The sequence below is a fragment of the Dermacentor variabilis genome, chromosome 1 (assembly GCF_050947875.1).
Source record: "Dermacentor variabilis isolate Ectoservices chromosome 1, ASM5094787v1, whole genome shotgun sequence".
NCBI lineage: Eukaryota > Metazoa > Arthropoda > Arachnida > Ixodida > Ixodidae > Dermacentor > Dermacentor variabilis.
The window spans coordinates 94,969,967-94,985,250 of record NC_134568.1 but is presented as its reverse complement, the minus strand read 5'-3'; positions in this window follow the sequence as shown (position 1 = coordinate 94,985,250).

Genomic DNA, 15,284 nt, shown 5'->3' with positions numbered 1-15,284 from the left:
CTTGGGGCGCCGGCAATCTGCCACTGTGTGTGTGCCACAAACATCAAAGAAAGCAAGGCACCACTTATGACCGATTCCGAGATATGCGTGAGATCCGCCGATCTTTTTGCTCGGCAGAAGTTGCCCTCCCGCCACATTGATGGCGACGATGGCAATGAGCCGCCAGTATACTGGACATGTGAACTTCTTTGGAAGCTTTGCTGGAAGTTTCAAAGGCCTTGGCTGCGACAACAGCATCTCAATTTAATTTCGACACGCTGATGGAGGTTGCCTGCTCGCTCCTTATTCAATTCTTAGGAAGCACTTGCAAAATTTTTGCTGCATTTTTTTTTACGCATACTGCCCAAACGTTCAGCATAAGTAACTTTGTGATGCTTCGAGCTTTTCCTACTTCTTGAAGATTGTTGGCATGGTCGCCTTATTTTTTTTTTGTCTCCGAGGTCTTCAGCACGGTTATTGGTAGCAAGGCCGTTTCACAATCTCACTAAAACACCAGATTGTTCTTGCGCGCGGTTGCTCTGGAACACTCTAAAAACTAAGGGAGTGCCGGGCACTCTCTTTGAGGGAGTAGCTGCTTGTCCCATATTTCACTGTCTTTTCGAGAGTAGATCGACCCTCTTTGAGAGAGAGTGGGTCAACTCCTCCTGACAGAGTTTTGTTACTCCACCGCAAGGGATTGCTAGTACGTTTCCGCAGAGTGATAATACTCTTCCTACAGGGAGTGCTAGTACTCTTCCGCAGAGTGCTAATACTCTCCCCGCAGGGTTAATAGTACACCGCCAGACCGAGTACTTCTACTCCCCCAAACAGAGTGCTTGTACTCCTTCAGAACAGAGTGCTAGTACTCTTCCCAATACTCTCTTAGCCAAGTCCTGGTCACGCATGCAGGCAGGAAATCAGAACAAATTAGGGCCGCTGATATACCCCTAGGCGGCTCCTCAGAGACACTGGCCCGATTCCAAGCAGCCTTCAGAATAGGCGTGAGCAAAGTTATGCAGGATTTTAAAGTCATTTTTTCCTGGCTATTTGCTGCCTACCGTGAGGCGTGACTGCTCTGAAGCGGCCTATACGTATGCGTCACGAACGCCATTGAGGAGAAAAAAAGCGAATTAACACTTAATCAGCAAATATCTTCGCAAATTTCACAATCAGGAGTCACACAATCTAATTAGAATACAATTGCCAAGGGAATCACATACTTGTCAAGAATCACAATTGCTCTATACATCATATGAATTCGAACCCACGTACACTCGCATTTGTACAATTCAAAACACACATCATAACCATTACACCACAGCGCCGCCACACCCAATCGTATTCTTTTAGAGCTTATATATATACCAAACGTATTTGATGAATCGGCTGTGGTGGGTGGGGTTTCTCTGCAGTGTGCTGTGCTGTTGTGTACTGGAATACGTGTGCGTTTGCATCATTTCCATTCCTTGCTACGACTAACGAAGGAAGACAACGTGGGAACTATTCACGGCTTGTCGTCACCGCAGGAAAATAACAAATGTGCCGTTCAGCTCATGATCGCGAGTGCTTTTCCAGTCCATGCATCATATGTTCTCCAAAATACGCGGATACAAAGTATTGCGCCAACCATCCACGTATGTGAATTTAATTCGCGCGTATACTGGTGAGCAACTGCGACGCCAGTACCAGGCATTTCGACGTGCCTCACGCTGCCGTGTAGGCGTTCTTTTCAAGTGCATTAGTTTAGAGTTTGGTTCAGTCCGCTGTGAGCTGTTGTCCTGCATTAGCAGCGGATCGTTAGCGTTTTGAAGCGCATGCATTCCAGAATTTGGAGACTGCTTATGCCGATAGCCGCGTCAAATGCATTGTCACGCATGTTTAAACGACTAATGTGTCCACTTGTTACGCGTGCACTGCTCGTATCCTGTGGCAGTGCTCGTTCTAAAAGCTTCGAAGACCATCTACACTCATGCGTGTGTTCAATTTATATATGCACAGGATGGACTTGCCGGCTAGTTGGTTGAGCATTTTAGAAGAAACAGCGCAACACAAGGACGACGCAAAAACATGCCACACCACGAAGCGCTGGTGTGGTTGATGCTTTTTTTCGTCCTTGTGTTTGCGCTGTTTCTTCTTCCACGATACATGCACACCACAGGTACGCGAAAGTTTAGAAGCATAAGTGGTTAACTCTGTTTTCCCCGTTTTCTCTCAGTGTCAATGGCACAGTGCGTTACCCGGAATTGTGCACGCTTACCCCCATATGCAGAAATGCATCATAACTTGAAGCCCATGCTTGACTTGATCTAAACGACGCAAGTCGTGAACGCACCAAAAGAAAGGCAGTGAGCGTCTTGGGGGACGTTCGCACCAGGCGTCGTTTATATCAAGTCAAGCATGAGCTTTGTATTAAGATACATTTCTGAATACGGGGGCTAGACATCTGCTTCTTCCAGAAAATGTCGAAGAAACGCCCGCCAAAACCAGGCACATTCGTAAACTTAACTAGGCAATACGAAGCTCCATAGAAAAAAAGAAGAGTGGTATTAAAAGCTTTCAGTATTTTTCTTTACTCCAAAATAGTTGCGCTCTCGTGGCTTCACTGTACAGAGATAGTGCAGCGTTAGCTAGAAAGCATGAATTTCCTAACTCCATGCCAAAATAAGCTTGTAAAATTATTTAGGTGCTAGAATCCAGGGTTTGTAGCGAGCCTTGAAAATCCTTTATTTCTAAAATGCCATTTTCAAGGCGTTGAAAACCCTTGAATTTTTAGAAGTACTGGAAAGTCCTTAAACTTGTACACTTGGCTAGACTTAGCAGACATTGCCAAGCGCTTTTTTCCCTTCTGTGACTCTTTCGCATGTCACAGAAAATTGTCTCTGGAGGTAATACAAGGAAAGCGACATCCTTAAAGTTGAAATTACAAAGGAGCTGCAGATACCAGTTTTATGCACATGGAACCGGCGACAAATGTGCTTGGAGGAGCAGAAGCAGGAAGCTCAACAGTTGAGGCATTCAAAGAGAAGCCGTGAAGAGTAAATTGAGAGCGACAGACACAATAAAAAGAAATTAGAAATGACTGTTGCTTATTTGATGGTGAAAAAAGCTGAGGCAACAGATGACATCACATACACTGTCAAACCAAACAGTATTCAAAAACTGCAAATGTTGCAGGTCCAAGTAGTTAATTGTGCTATTGCAGAAAAACTTTGAGCGCTTTCTTGAAATGCTTCCTTGTGTGCGTTTAGTGGTGGGCGGTGAAAGGCAAATTAGCAGTCTTTAAAATGTTTGAAATCACTGAAATGCGATTTGTTTTGTTTTCTTTTGTTTGCATTAAAGTTAACGGTGTTCTTGAACAAGTTATTGCCTGTCCAAACTACTACACACATTGCACGAGGTCCTTGAAGTTACTGTGTCGGGGCCTCGAAAGTCCTTGAAAACCATTGAATTTTTTTCTTCAATATTGCTATGAACCCAGTAGAACAACTGTCATGGAGTAAAAACCTTGGCTGAACAGGGGCTTATACGCGGAGCACAGGAAGACCAGAAATGCAGTAGTAGGCATGGAGGGCCCTGAAAAAAATGTGCCACATCCGCTCGTCTGCCTTATGTTTCTGCACCGACTGTCGCATTTTTAATAGAAATGCACTTTCTGTTCTACTCCAATAAACGCAACATTACGAACTCCAGTGTGGGGCAGTCCTTCAGCCAGTGCAGAACTTTTTCTGTACATCCGAGTCAGCTCTGTCATTTTTCCAGCATTGTAGTACAAGATTTGTTAAACTGGTTTAGCAGAATATGAGCAGTATACTCTTAAATTAGCTGTTTATTTGTATGCACAAGTTCAGGTCCTCAGTTTGGTTACATGACAAATTGCCATACCTCAATAGATACAAGAAACAATTTTATTACAGTTTAATAAAATCCAAACAGTAATAATCACAACAATATAATGACATACATTTCTTTTGGTACGTATACAGCCCATGTCCTGGCAGTGTATAAATTCAACTATACACCGCAAGTACTGTGTCCTGACCACTATTATTCACATGTGTAAAACCATCACAGCAATTCAACAAATATCACAGTAATTAGTGACATACACTTTGTAACTGCTTTACATGAGCATAATGTATACAAATGGTCCCTGTGTACCTACACATGACTAGTGCCACCCGAGTACTATTACTCACAGGTGTAAAACCAACAAAGCAGTTCTTTAAAAAATATCACAGCGCTTAGTGACGTACATGCTGTAACTCCCTTGTAGAAACTTAATACAAACACGTGAGGACACAGAAAGCTAGCAGTGGGCATACATGGGAATAGCACCACCTCAATACTAATTCACAAGTGTAAAACCAACCAAGCAGTTCTTTAAAGAATATCACAAAGCTTAGTGACAGACATTTTCTAACTAGCTTATATAAGCTTTATACGCTTTATACAAACATGAGAACATACACAAAGCTAGCGGTGCATCCGCATAGAAGTGCGGCCATCTGAACACGATTATTTGCAAGTGTAAGCTCAACAGAACAGTTCGTTATAGTGACACACATTTTGTAACTGCCTTATACAAGCTCAGTGCAAGCAGAAGAATGCAGAAAAATATAAATTAAAAACTTGCTCTATGCATACACAAACAGATCAACACAAATGGTAAACACCGCTTTGAAGACAAATGTGACTGTGGCAAAGCGCAGTGCTGTGCCGGTTGAAATTGCCACCCACAAAAGTATTGAGCAATGCTTAAACCACAGGCAATAAAGTGCTGAAAGACTGCGTCTCTAACGTAACTATTTTAATTCAAATTTCTTGAATATAGGGCTCGCTTGCAGATAAGGCATCTGATCCAACTGACCTGATTTTACACCTGCTACATGCATACAATGCACTCAGATATAACTGGTAATAATAATTATAAAAGGCATTTAAAAACTTGACAGTATGATGAAGATGCATGACTAGAAAAGTTCTGTCCCCCTCGTACTTGTTAAAAAGGTGCAAGTACGACACATGTTCTTTTTTTCCTCAATTTTTGCATTAATGGACAGCCGGGAACCTCGAACCGACACAAAAAAAAAGATACTGCTATGTTAATAGTCTTATAAATAATTTTTTGCGAAAGCTTTTGTTACGGACAAGTTGCAGTCTCGTTTCTGGAGGTTGAGCTGTATCTTGCAAAATAACTTGAAAAGTGGTCACATGGGAGCATGACACTATATCATAATGTTAGTTTCAGTTGACTCTCTTGCCCTACAAGTCGCTGCTCACTGTGGCCAGTGATGCAACAGCAGTGTCTGTGTGATTTTCATCACACTTCCGTCCTATGCCATTCTTACCAGAGTTGGCGGCACATAGATACCCAAATTTCGATAGTGTTGCTTTCTCAGGTGGTTGCTTTTGATTTGCTCAATATCAGTTGGCACTTCAGCTGCATCAAACTTCTTTTTTACCTCTTCAACAACAACATCAACAACAATCTTATGACACCTGTGTGGTCCTTCTAGTTGCCTACAAAGACCAGTCAATCTAGCAACAACACTGACAGTCTCTGCTATCTTGTAATGGGAGAGAGGTGTGTCGCACCATGTGTTCCACATTGTTGTCACTATGTGGGCTGGCTGGGGAGGCAACAACTGTAATATGTTTGCATTTGCATATATTAAAGTGATGCTTGTACTGTGTTATAACACCTAACTTAGTCTTGCACTTGCTGCACAATAACACTGGCTCACAGTCGTGGTGAAAAGCTTTTGTATGTTGAGCAAATGAGTTGTATCCACTACAAAAAAAGTCAGTGATAGCACACATGTTGCTCTACCAGGCCTGGTGTGGTTCCATCTGACACTGCTGCTGATGCTGACGCGCTGCTGCTTGCCTCGTACACTGTTGCAGCTGCAGTAGACATGGCAGTCTCTGTATCTATTGCTGCCGTGTCATCTGTCATGGTAACTTCCAAGTGGTATCGGGCTCACTTCTGCAACAGAGATGTTGTTTGCCCCTTGAGGGCTCTCATGATCAGGGCCAATAATTTCGTAGGCATTGTCTCCTGCATCGAAGAACCAATAAGAACAGCATGAATTATTAAACATAGCTCTAAAAAGTACGGACATCAAGACTTAACCACAAGCTTTGCACATAAGTGACCGGGCTTAATGAATAATACTTGCAGGAGGAGTTACACAATTGTTTGTGTATATTACAGTAAAGCCTCATCAGAAGATATTCAAGAGGCATGGGAAACATGTCTCTCGAAACCAAAAATTTTAAGACACTGAGGAGCCAGACTAGATCACTTTATTATGCATCATCACTAAAGTATGTTTTGATATATCTGAAGGAATAAATGCTCAGGGTGGCTTAAAGGGCCCCTAAACCACTTCTGGACATTTTTTGAACATTTCAAGTGAACACGCGTATCGAAATCAGAATGCCGTCACGATCGACGAAGCCAAATGCCAGAGTGCGTAGCACTGCCGGAGCACCACAATATGAAGAAAATGACCCCGTGCGCCTCTCTGGACCTATCCTGCACCCCCCAGTTTGTCCTGACGTCACCAGGCTGTCTCTGATGATGTCACCAGTTTCCGGTGCTGTCGATTGGTCGAACGAAAGTGTACGACTGCCGGCAAGGCCTGCAAGCAAATACACACACTCCTTCTTCCTCGTCGCGTTGCGCGCGATGCCATTGTGGGCAGCCAATGGGGGCAAAGAACAGAAACGCCAACAGAAGGGTCTCCCTATGAGGCTCTTCAACACGAGTCACCATACAGTTCCGTTGTATTAGCGCCACTCCTCGCAGGACGACGGGCCAGCGCGGCAGCAACAGAGCTCGTTGGTGTTGGCCTGTACCGTAACATTTGGAGGTGTACTAGGCAAGGAAAAGACGACACTGTCCATATGGCGTGTACCAGATGAAAGAGTAAAATGAGTGGGGACTACTTTTCGATAATCAAACACACGTAGCTCCACTATTACTGCACCGTTTCGAAAAATTCTCGTGGCTACCTGTTCATTGCCTTATTGTGTAGAACTGCAACACCGCAACTAAATTTCAACCTCGGTGGTTTAGAGGCCCTTCAAAGAAGACATTCACAGCTTTTTAGTGACTGTAGATTGTGTTAGCTTCCTTCCCAACTTCTGGAATTTGAACACTTCACTTTGCAAGCCTTGTTGCTCGCAGTACCTTTGAGGTGCTCTTAGACGCTTGTCAGCTTCAACTGCCGACACTTTCTGCCCTGCACTGTCCTCGTTGCCCTCCTTTTCTGGTTCATGCTAAAAGAGACATGCGCGATTGACTTGTGTAAGGATTGCGTGTTCTTTACGCCCTTCGGAGCACACAAGGTGCACAAAGTGAATGTGTCTGGGTTGTGTGCCTTCGAAGTAGTGAATACTTAAAAAAGTCATCCTTAGTAACAAAGGTGCCTCTTGTATACAGTATTGTTAACGTGGCAAACATCGGAAAACCAACCAAACCATTTTAAGATGTCTCTTACAACCAAGTGCATCTTGTAATGAGATTCTACTGTACTGAATATTTTTCAACTATGGATCATCTGCGTGTACATATAGTCACAAAGACATGTTGTGTGGAATGGCGAATCGGGAAACAGTTCGTATTCTTACTTTCTGTCCCTAACATAAGCAGCTGATAACAATATGATAAAAAAGCAGGCAATGAGGCTACAATGGAACATAATCCTTCAGTTCTAAACAGTTTTTTGGGCCCACATCATTCCCTCATATGACATAAGGAAACAACTTGATTGCAGTAATGGCTGCATGTGATCTGAGTTGATTGAAACAAACTATACGTAAGGTTGTCCTGCTGGTGATCCTGGCTGCGCGATGCTTCTCATGCTTTTTGGCACGATTCCTTTTTTTGCACTCCACATTTTTTTTTCAGATTTTCTCCCCTTTCCCTTCCCCCTTGTGTAAAATAGCACACTTGAAGTATCAAATCTGTTGAACTAACGTGTGTATCAAACCTGTTAACATGTGTGCTTCTCTGTGGTCTGTGTTGTATTTTTGCGCTGCACAATTCAATTCAAGATGAAAGATGGAACATCCCTGCCTTTAGTTTAATTGTGTGTGTGTGTGTGTGTGTGTGTGTGTGTGTGTGTGTGTGCGTGTGTGCGTGTGTGTGCGTGTGTGTGCGTGTGTGTGTGTGTGTGTCATGTTTTGAAATATATGTACATTCAGGAGTGCCTGCATGCCCTTCTCTCCTGCTCCAGTGACGAAAAGGAGAGCCTGTTTATGTACCATAGTAAAAAATTCAAAGGTTTTCGCTGTGCCCATTACATCCCTTATCATATGGATCTGTCACAATACAGAGTAGCAGTGGTCCATAATACTAGCCCATCCCAACATAATTATAAATTAACACATACCGACATGCTGCGAAACAGCTGTTGCAAAGCCGCTGGTGAAGGCAATTTCCGCAGCACTGCAGTGGTACAGCCGAGTTTCACCTGTATAGTGACAAATCCATATGCGTGTTAGCAACTCAGTAGTTGCTGATGGTTTCATAAGCTTTACACTACACAATAAAGTAATCTAGACAACTTTGTTGGAACAAATGCACATAATTAGGACACCACTTAAACACTAACACGATTAATTGCCCCCAATCTCTCACTCACTAAGGGATAATACTATGGAAACATCGGTGGAGAGCTCAGATTAACACAGCCCATAAAGGACAAGCGTTCTTTGAGGAAAACAGCTATAACAGCGGTTAGTTTTCTTGATCATTTTATGCGGTAGCTTTGATTTAAATGTCATGCAGTACTATAAAATACAAAGTGCCGCATTTCTAGCAGCAGAAGGCGTCGTCAGGCTCATGGTACAACAGATTTTTGCACTGTTTGTCAGTGAGCCGACACATACAAAGAAAACCGAATTGACACACACATATACAGTGTCAAGTGCACTTCTCCTTCTGAAAACGCAGCCACCAGTTCCAATGTTGCTGAAAGGAAAGGTAATATAAAGTGCGAGACTGCATGGAACTGCCACTTATGACTGTAAATGTATGGTCTGCTGATTGCAGAGGTAGTCACATGCTATTTCTAGTCTCTTTTAGAAGCATTACTAAAGAGTAAATTAAAATCTATTCATAAGTCACGAATTTCATGCATCCACAGTTTGGCTAAATAACTTGTGAGAAAAAGACATGTTTACCTGGAATAGCAACCTTTTTTCCTGCTGCAAAACTTTCCTTCGAATTAATGAAATAACTTTACAGTGTCATAATGCGTTTCTCGCAACTACTTGCCGGCAGTGGCGAGTTAGTTTATATCCAACTCATTGGGCGACAATACTGCCAAACACAAATGCTTCACGAACACGAGAACACGTCCCTCGCAGAGAATAGCAACCATATATGCCTCTGTGAGACATGATCGCACCTTTGTGGTCAAAATGTACATTAGAACGACATCACCATCTCATCAAAAAAAAAAAGCCTCCGTACAAGGCAGCCGCCAACTGCATAATGTGAAATTGCAACTGGTGTCCACTTACTGGTGGCCTGTGTTTGAGTCACTCTTGGCAGTTGACTGGGTGCTGAGAAGTGCACGTCCCTGCAAAACATGCAGGGTTATGTCAAATGTTGAAAATATATATATGCCGGCATTTCATCAGTCGCAAAACAAACGAGTAAACTAATAAACAACTGTAATGTAAACAGAGTACACATCATAAGATAGGCTCTCAACTGTTAATGCATTACGCAAAAAACCTAATGCATAGGAAAGACTATATGTATACACACGAAGCTGACACACAATTTAATTCGCTCTAGGTTTTTCCGTGCAGTATATTCAAATTATTATGTCTCGTGGTTAGAGCAAAATTAGTGTAAATTACGAACTAAGTTATCTACCCTGGAAACTTTTCTTCAATATGCACCTGTGCGCGCTTCGAACGAGTAGCGTTGTAAAATTTACGTACATGGCATTTAACATAGTTGCTGAACACGGATTTCCTTTGCCCTGTGTCGTGTACAGTGAGCTACATATATCTGCCCCCCCCCCCTTTTTTGTACTAGCCATACTGCGTGCCATTGCACCTATACGCACGTCAATAAACCTCACAACACAGAAATAAAAAAAGCGCCAATCACCCATGCCTGCATGTTGTAGTGGGCCTAACCTAACCAAGCATGGGCTGTTGCTTTTTATAGTAAACACAGGCACCGTGCTCATTGCAAGTATGTATCATGTCGCTAAGCAAATATGCAATTTCATTGTACCACTATTTTTTTATCACATGGATATATCTGTTGAGAGGCAAGACAAAAAGCAGTCACTTCTCAGAACTAATCAGCTTTCTTAAAACACATTTTTAACTTTTCAATGACGCTGCTATGTGTTTGTCTCCAGAGAGCATACTTGATTTGACTTTCCAATCAGAGACATTACATAAATATACCATGTTAAGATGACTGCCTGGAGCACGTGAGAATTTTCATCTTCGTGTAACATACTGTATCTTGATTTTGTTGACATTTGGTCAAATGGTACACCCAATATACCCACATACTAGTTTTCTTGTCCAAATAACATGCCAATGTATTTTGATTTTTTTGGCATTGGCTCCTCTGCACTACGTGAAGTCGCGCTGCACTGGCTCTTTCACATCCTCGTGTCCTTGCAGCTGCCTTCTTGCGTTATATAAAGCGGGTGCCTGAAAAATATCGTATGCAAAAGTCAACACAAGGGCATGGTGCAAAACAACATCAAGACAGTCAACGCCATGGCAATAAAAAAGTCTTAGCTCTTAGTCTTCCTAGTGAAATGCATGCAAAACATCCAAATGACTGCAACAGTCAACTGCTAAACTAACTTCAATTTTTAGATTTAAGCAAAAAAACAAATAAACCACAGTTCATCCTTGTTTTTCATGAATGTTAGAATACTGCTAATGAATAGAATATTGGTCATTTTCAGACGTCATAGGTCTGTCATGAGTCTGGTGTATCGCAAACACCACTTGTGACACATCCTAAGCACGTGCCCAGTGTGCCCCCCCCCCCCCCGCACCATCCCTGGTTGTGCCACTGCTGAAGCCATAATTTCAGGATTATAGCTGCAAACATGATGCTCAGTAGGGATGAAAATATTGTCCTTCAGCTCAATGGATATATGGATGTGCCTATAAAAAAGGTCAACAAGGCTTGTTATGGCAAGCTTACCCACATTTCAATACTAACAAGTTCACTGCGGCCTGCATCTAAGCTTACTAAAAGGCATGAACTTATTTTCATGCATGAGGTGCGCAGTGGAGTTCATTTTTGACAGACCCGACTACTGCTGCAGTTTGAAATCTAGCATTTTAGATTCTTGTAGGCATGTAAAAGTTGCAGTTAAACCGCAGTTATTAGTTTATTACACCAACCTATTGTTCTGTGTACGACAGAGTGGTAACACGGAATTAAAGCAACATTTTATTTTGATATTTTATTTCTCTACTAAAAATATTGAAGCGATAAACACATCTTGATCTGCCATGCTATAGCAAAATGCACACATTACGCTTGTAACCCCCAGAGGAAGGCTGATTTAGCTGTTCATATGACATAACTCTGACACGCCAACTCATATTAGCAAATGCACAGGCATGTCCAAAACAATAAGCGTATGCAAAGCGGCCCTGCAATTGTAATTCCACACAGCAGCCGTTATATTCGATGCCGATGCGTAACTAGCTGCTCGACAATTCACCGAGTTCGTAGACATAAGCATCCTTTCAGTTTCGCACCGTGCACGAAAACCGCAACAGGAGACAAAACCAGACCTATAATCACACCATTTCAACATGAGGAAAAACAGTTCAGTCTTAGGGATAAACACAGTGAGAGAGATTTAGTGCGCGACGGCGACGAGCGACGGCTTCGAGCGACAAAACGGGCCGTCGCTTGAACAGGTGGCTCGGTTCTGGAAATCTAGAAATCGTCGCTCGTCGCCCAGAAGTGCTATGAGCGACTAGCCAATAGCGCGAAGCCGGAACTGGATGTACATACATCGCTCAAATACTACCGATTGTCGCGCGGAACGAGCAAATGATTCAATTTTTATACGTGCAAGGATAAGGACGTACTGCAAGACCTCCGGAAATATTTTATGCTACCTTTTATAGTAAAATCCACCAGCGTAAATTACTAAAGCACGCGTCACGCGTGACTGCAGCCCTCATGCCGGCAACACCGGGGAGGCGTCGCTCAATATCGTCGCTCGCACGGAGTACGACTTGTAGGCGACGAGCGAACGCGACAGCCATCTCCGTCGCGTCGCTTGTAGCTGCCGCGCGCAAGATCGCTTATACGGGGTTTATACTTTTTTCAGCATAAAACATGGATTCCTCATGCGTTTTCAGTAAGTTCAAGATAACGCGCCCAACTGACCTCTTGCAGCATGCAGCTGAATGCCTGCGGCAAAGCTTCTAACTAGCACTGGTGCTGCACGTAACTTCAGTGGTCGCAGATTCCCCCTGCGCGAGACATCGTCAAGCGCGCGGTTTATTTATATAAAAAAAAGCATACTGCCAGCAAAATGACGCCTTCTGTTATGTGATTCCTTAGTTCAACAGCGCTCCGTACACAGTAGACTGCCAAACTGAATAAATTCAAACACACAAAACGCACGCTAATCACGCTCCGCATAGGCTCGGAATCACGGGCTGGTGAACTAACCATTTTAAGCGTCCTCTCGCCTGGCGTCTTATTGAACATACCATAGTTCTGGCAGCGTTTGCGATTTTTAAAGCTCTTACGAACAACGGCAAAGTGATAAAATCACATGCAGTTATCGCGACGACTGGCTTTTTCGATTGGCATCGAGAGACAGCGCGTACGCCTAGTGCTTTGTCAATCGCGTCGGCTAAGCGCAGCGACGACTTCCTGGCGATAGCATGACATATACGGAGAATGTGCCCCTAAGTTAGAATTCACTTACCGTGGAGGATTTGTTGTTATATCCAAGGCATGACGAACGACTGTCGTGTTTTCGTGGCGACGCGAGATGGCTGAAACACGATCTCCCTCGGCTGGCCTTTGCTCGCTGGACGGTTCACCTTTCTCCGGTGCTGTGTTGTTCCGCGATCTTGAGCGCGCGCGCGCGCGGTGGAGCCACTCCGAGTGAAAAAGTAGAGCGCTCGCTACGCGTTCCTTTGAACTGCGGCGGCCTGTTCTCTTAGAAGCAAAACGATGTGTTCTTTGCTCAGCGTGCATGAATGATACGTTGCCATGTTCGGGGCCAGCCACCTACAGTTGAAGCAGAAGATTACGCTACGTTTTGTTTTCTATTGCCGCAAGAGTCTCTCTTTTCTATTGTCGCAAGAGTCTTTTCACTCTCTCTCTCTGAAGGGGAGAGTGAAAAGCACATTTCACTCTCTCCTTGCTGGCAGAGTGAACAATGCATTTCACTCTCCTCGACATTTTGCGAGAGTAAAACGACGCTTTGAAGAGTGAACCAGCAGCTTCACTCCTGCGATACCCTTCCTAGTTTTTAGAGTGAACATGAACATGTGGCTGCTCGGGGCCTCATGTCGAAGCAGCAGATGACGCATCACAATGTTCTCAAACGCTCATTGTCCAGTGGAACTTCATTCACTCATGAGGTACGTAGGATCACTGATGGATGCTTTTTAGCGCGCATTTCAGAGTGCAGATTTTATGCGCCCGTTCTTGTGGCGAGCGTCGGCGTCCCTCGTAACCGAGCGAACGAGCACAGCGAAGTATGAGAGAGCGAACGCAGAGTGCAGCTGGAAATGAAAGACGGCGATAGAGAAGAGAGCACGGGGAGGAATGCGGAGGGTATGGCGAAAGCGTGAGAAGAAAAGCGTAGTGCCCCCAAGATGGGCTCTTCGGCGGCGATGGCGTGAGTAGTGCACAGCGTTTATTCAGCGATGACGCCACGGGTACCATATATGGAAACAAAGCGCTGCATGAGCGGAAGTCTGTCTGCGGCTGCTGCTGTTAAGCCCGGTATACATGGAGTGAACTTTCATGGCGAACTTCGCCCGGCATAAATAGACGCTGCGGGACGGCGCCGATGTTTCGCTGGCATCGCTTACATTCAGCGAAAAAGAGGTGGACGCCGCCGCGCGCTCGTTGCGCATTTGTCAGTGTTGCCACACTCTAGGAATGCGTTTTTGGATAAAGAAAAAATAATAAATAGGTTTTTTTACTGTATTATTTGTTGTTATTGACTAAATTTGGAAAAAAAAGTTTCATAGAGGCGCTTACAAACGATTTCCGCCCGTTTCATTGAGCTGTAAGCATTTTAGTGGGCTGGCTTTACGCCACCTGGCTACGTTGAGCGGTGGCACCACGAAGTGCAGGCGTTGCAGAAGGTTTTGTGGTTCTCGAATAGCGACGTTAGTTTGTGTAAAAATACATTGTGGTTATTCATATTTACTTCAGGTTCAGTTCCTGTTTTAAAGCCTCCTCCAACAACAAATGTTTAGCACTGCAGTCGGAGAGAATAGAATTATCTGTATTTGGCGTGAAATGGGCACCTTTGCGGCTCTCGTTCTCGATGCCCCAAGCATTGCGTGCGCCGCCTGGGCCCACACATATGCAGCCAGAAGATCAGGCATGGTCGGCTCCTAACTATAATCTGTCGTCGCTCTTTTCCCTCAAGGCACTCGAGCAGAAGGGGCTTGTAGTAGAGCAGGGGTGGTTTCTGACCGAAGACGCACAAAAGCAAAATTTACCAGCACGCGTGCCGATAGCGAAAAAAAGAACAGCTTCGGGCGCCGCGAACGAGAAACCGTTTCGTCCCCTATACCCGAACCCATACGGGCGCCACCACACATACAAAAACAGCAATAACAAGAAAAGCAGTGCAGTGCACAGACTATATTTTCCGCCATGGAACAATTGATCGGGTTGATAATAAAATTGCACCGCACTTATAATTACTATCTGTTTCGTGAGCACCTCACTTAAGTTTGTAGACGAAAAATAAGTTCACGCAAACTTGTACTATTATCTTCATGCTCTCAACCATTCAATATTCGGCTGTAATGATCAACGGTGCCCCTTTCACGCGCAGTGACCCGGAAAGTGCGCGACCAAACTAGCCTAAACGCCTGCATTCCCTCGCTTCAGCGCGGCCGCGCGACGGACGCTCCGATGGAAAATGAAAAAATACACAAATACCAACCAGCTGCCGGAAGTCGAGGGAGATCGCTCGTCGCGGTGCCTGGTGAGCGCCACTTCTGCCACTTCCGACGTCGATTTTCGCCGAGCGGAGTTTTCCCGATCGGACTGGGTAGCCAGTCAAATCTTT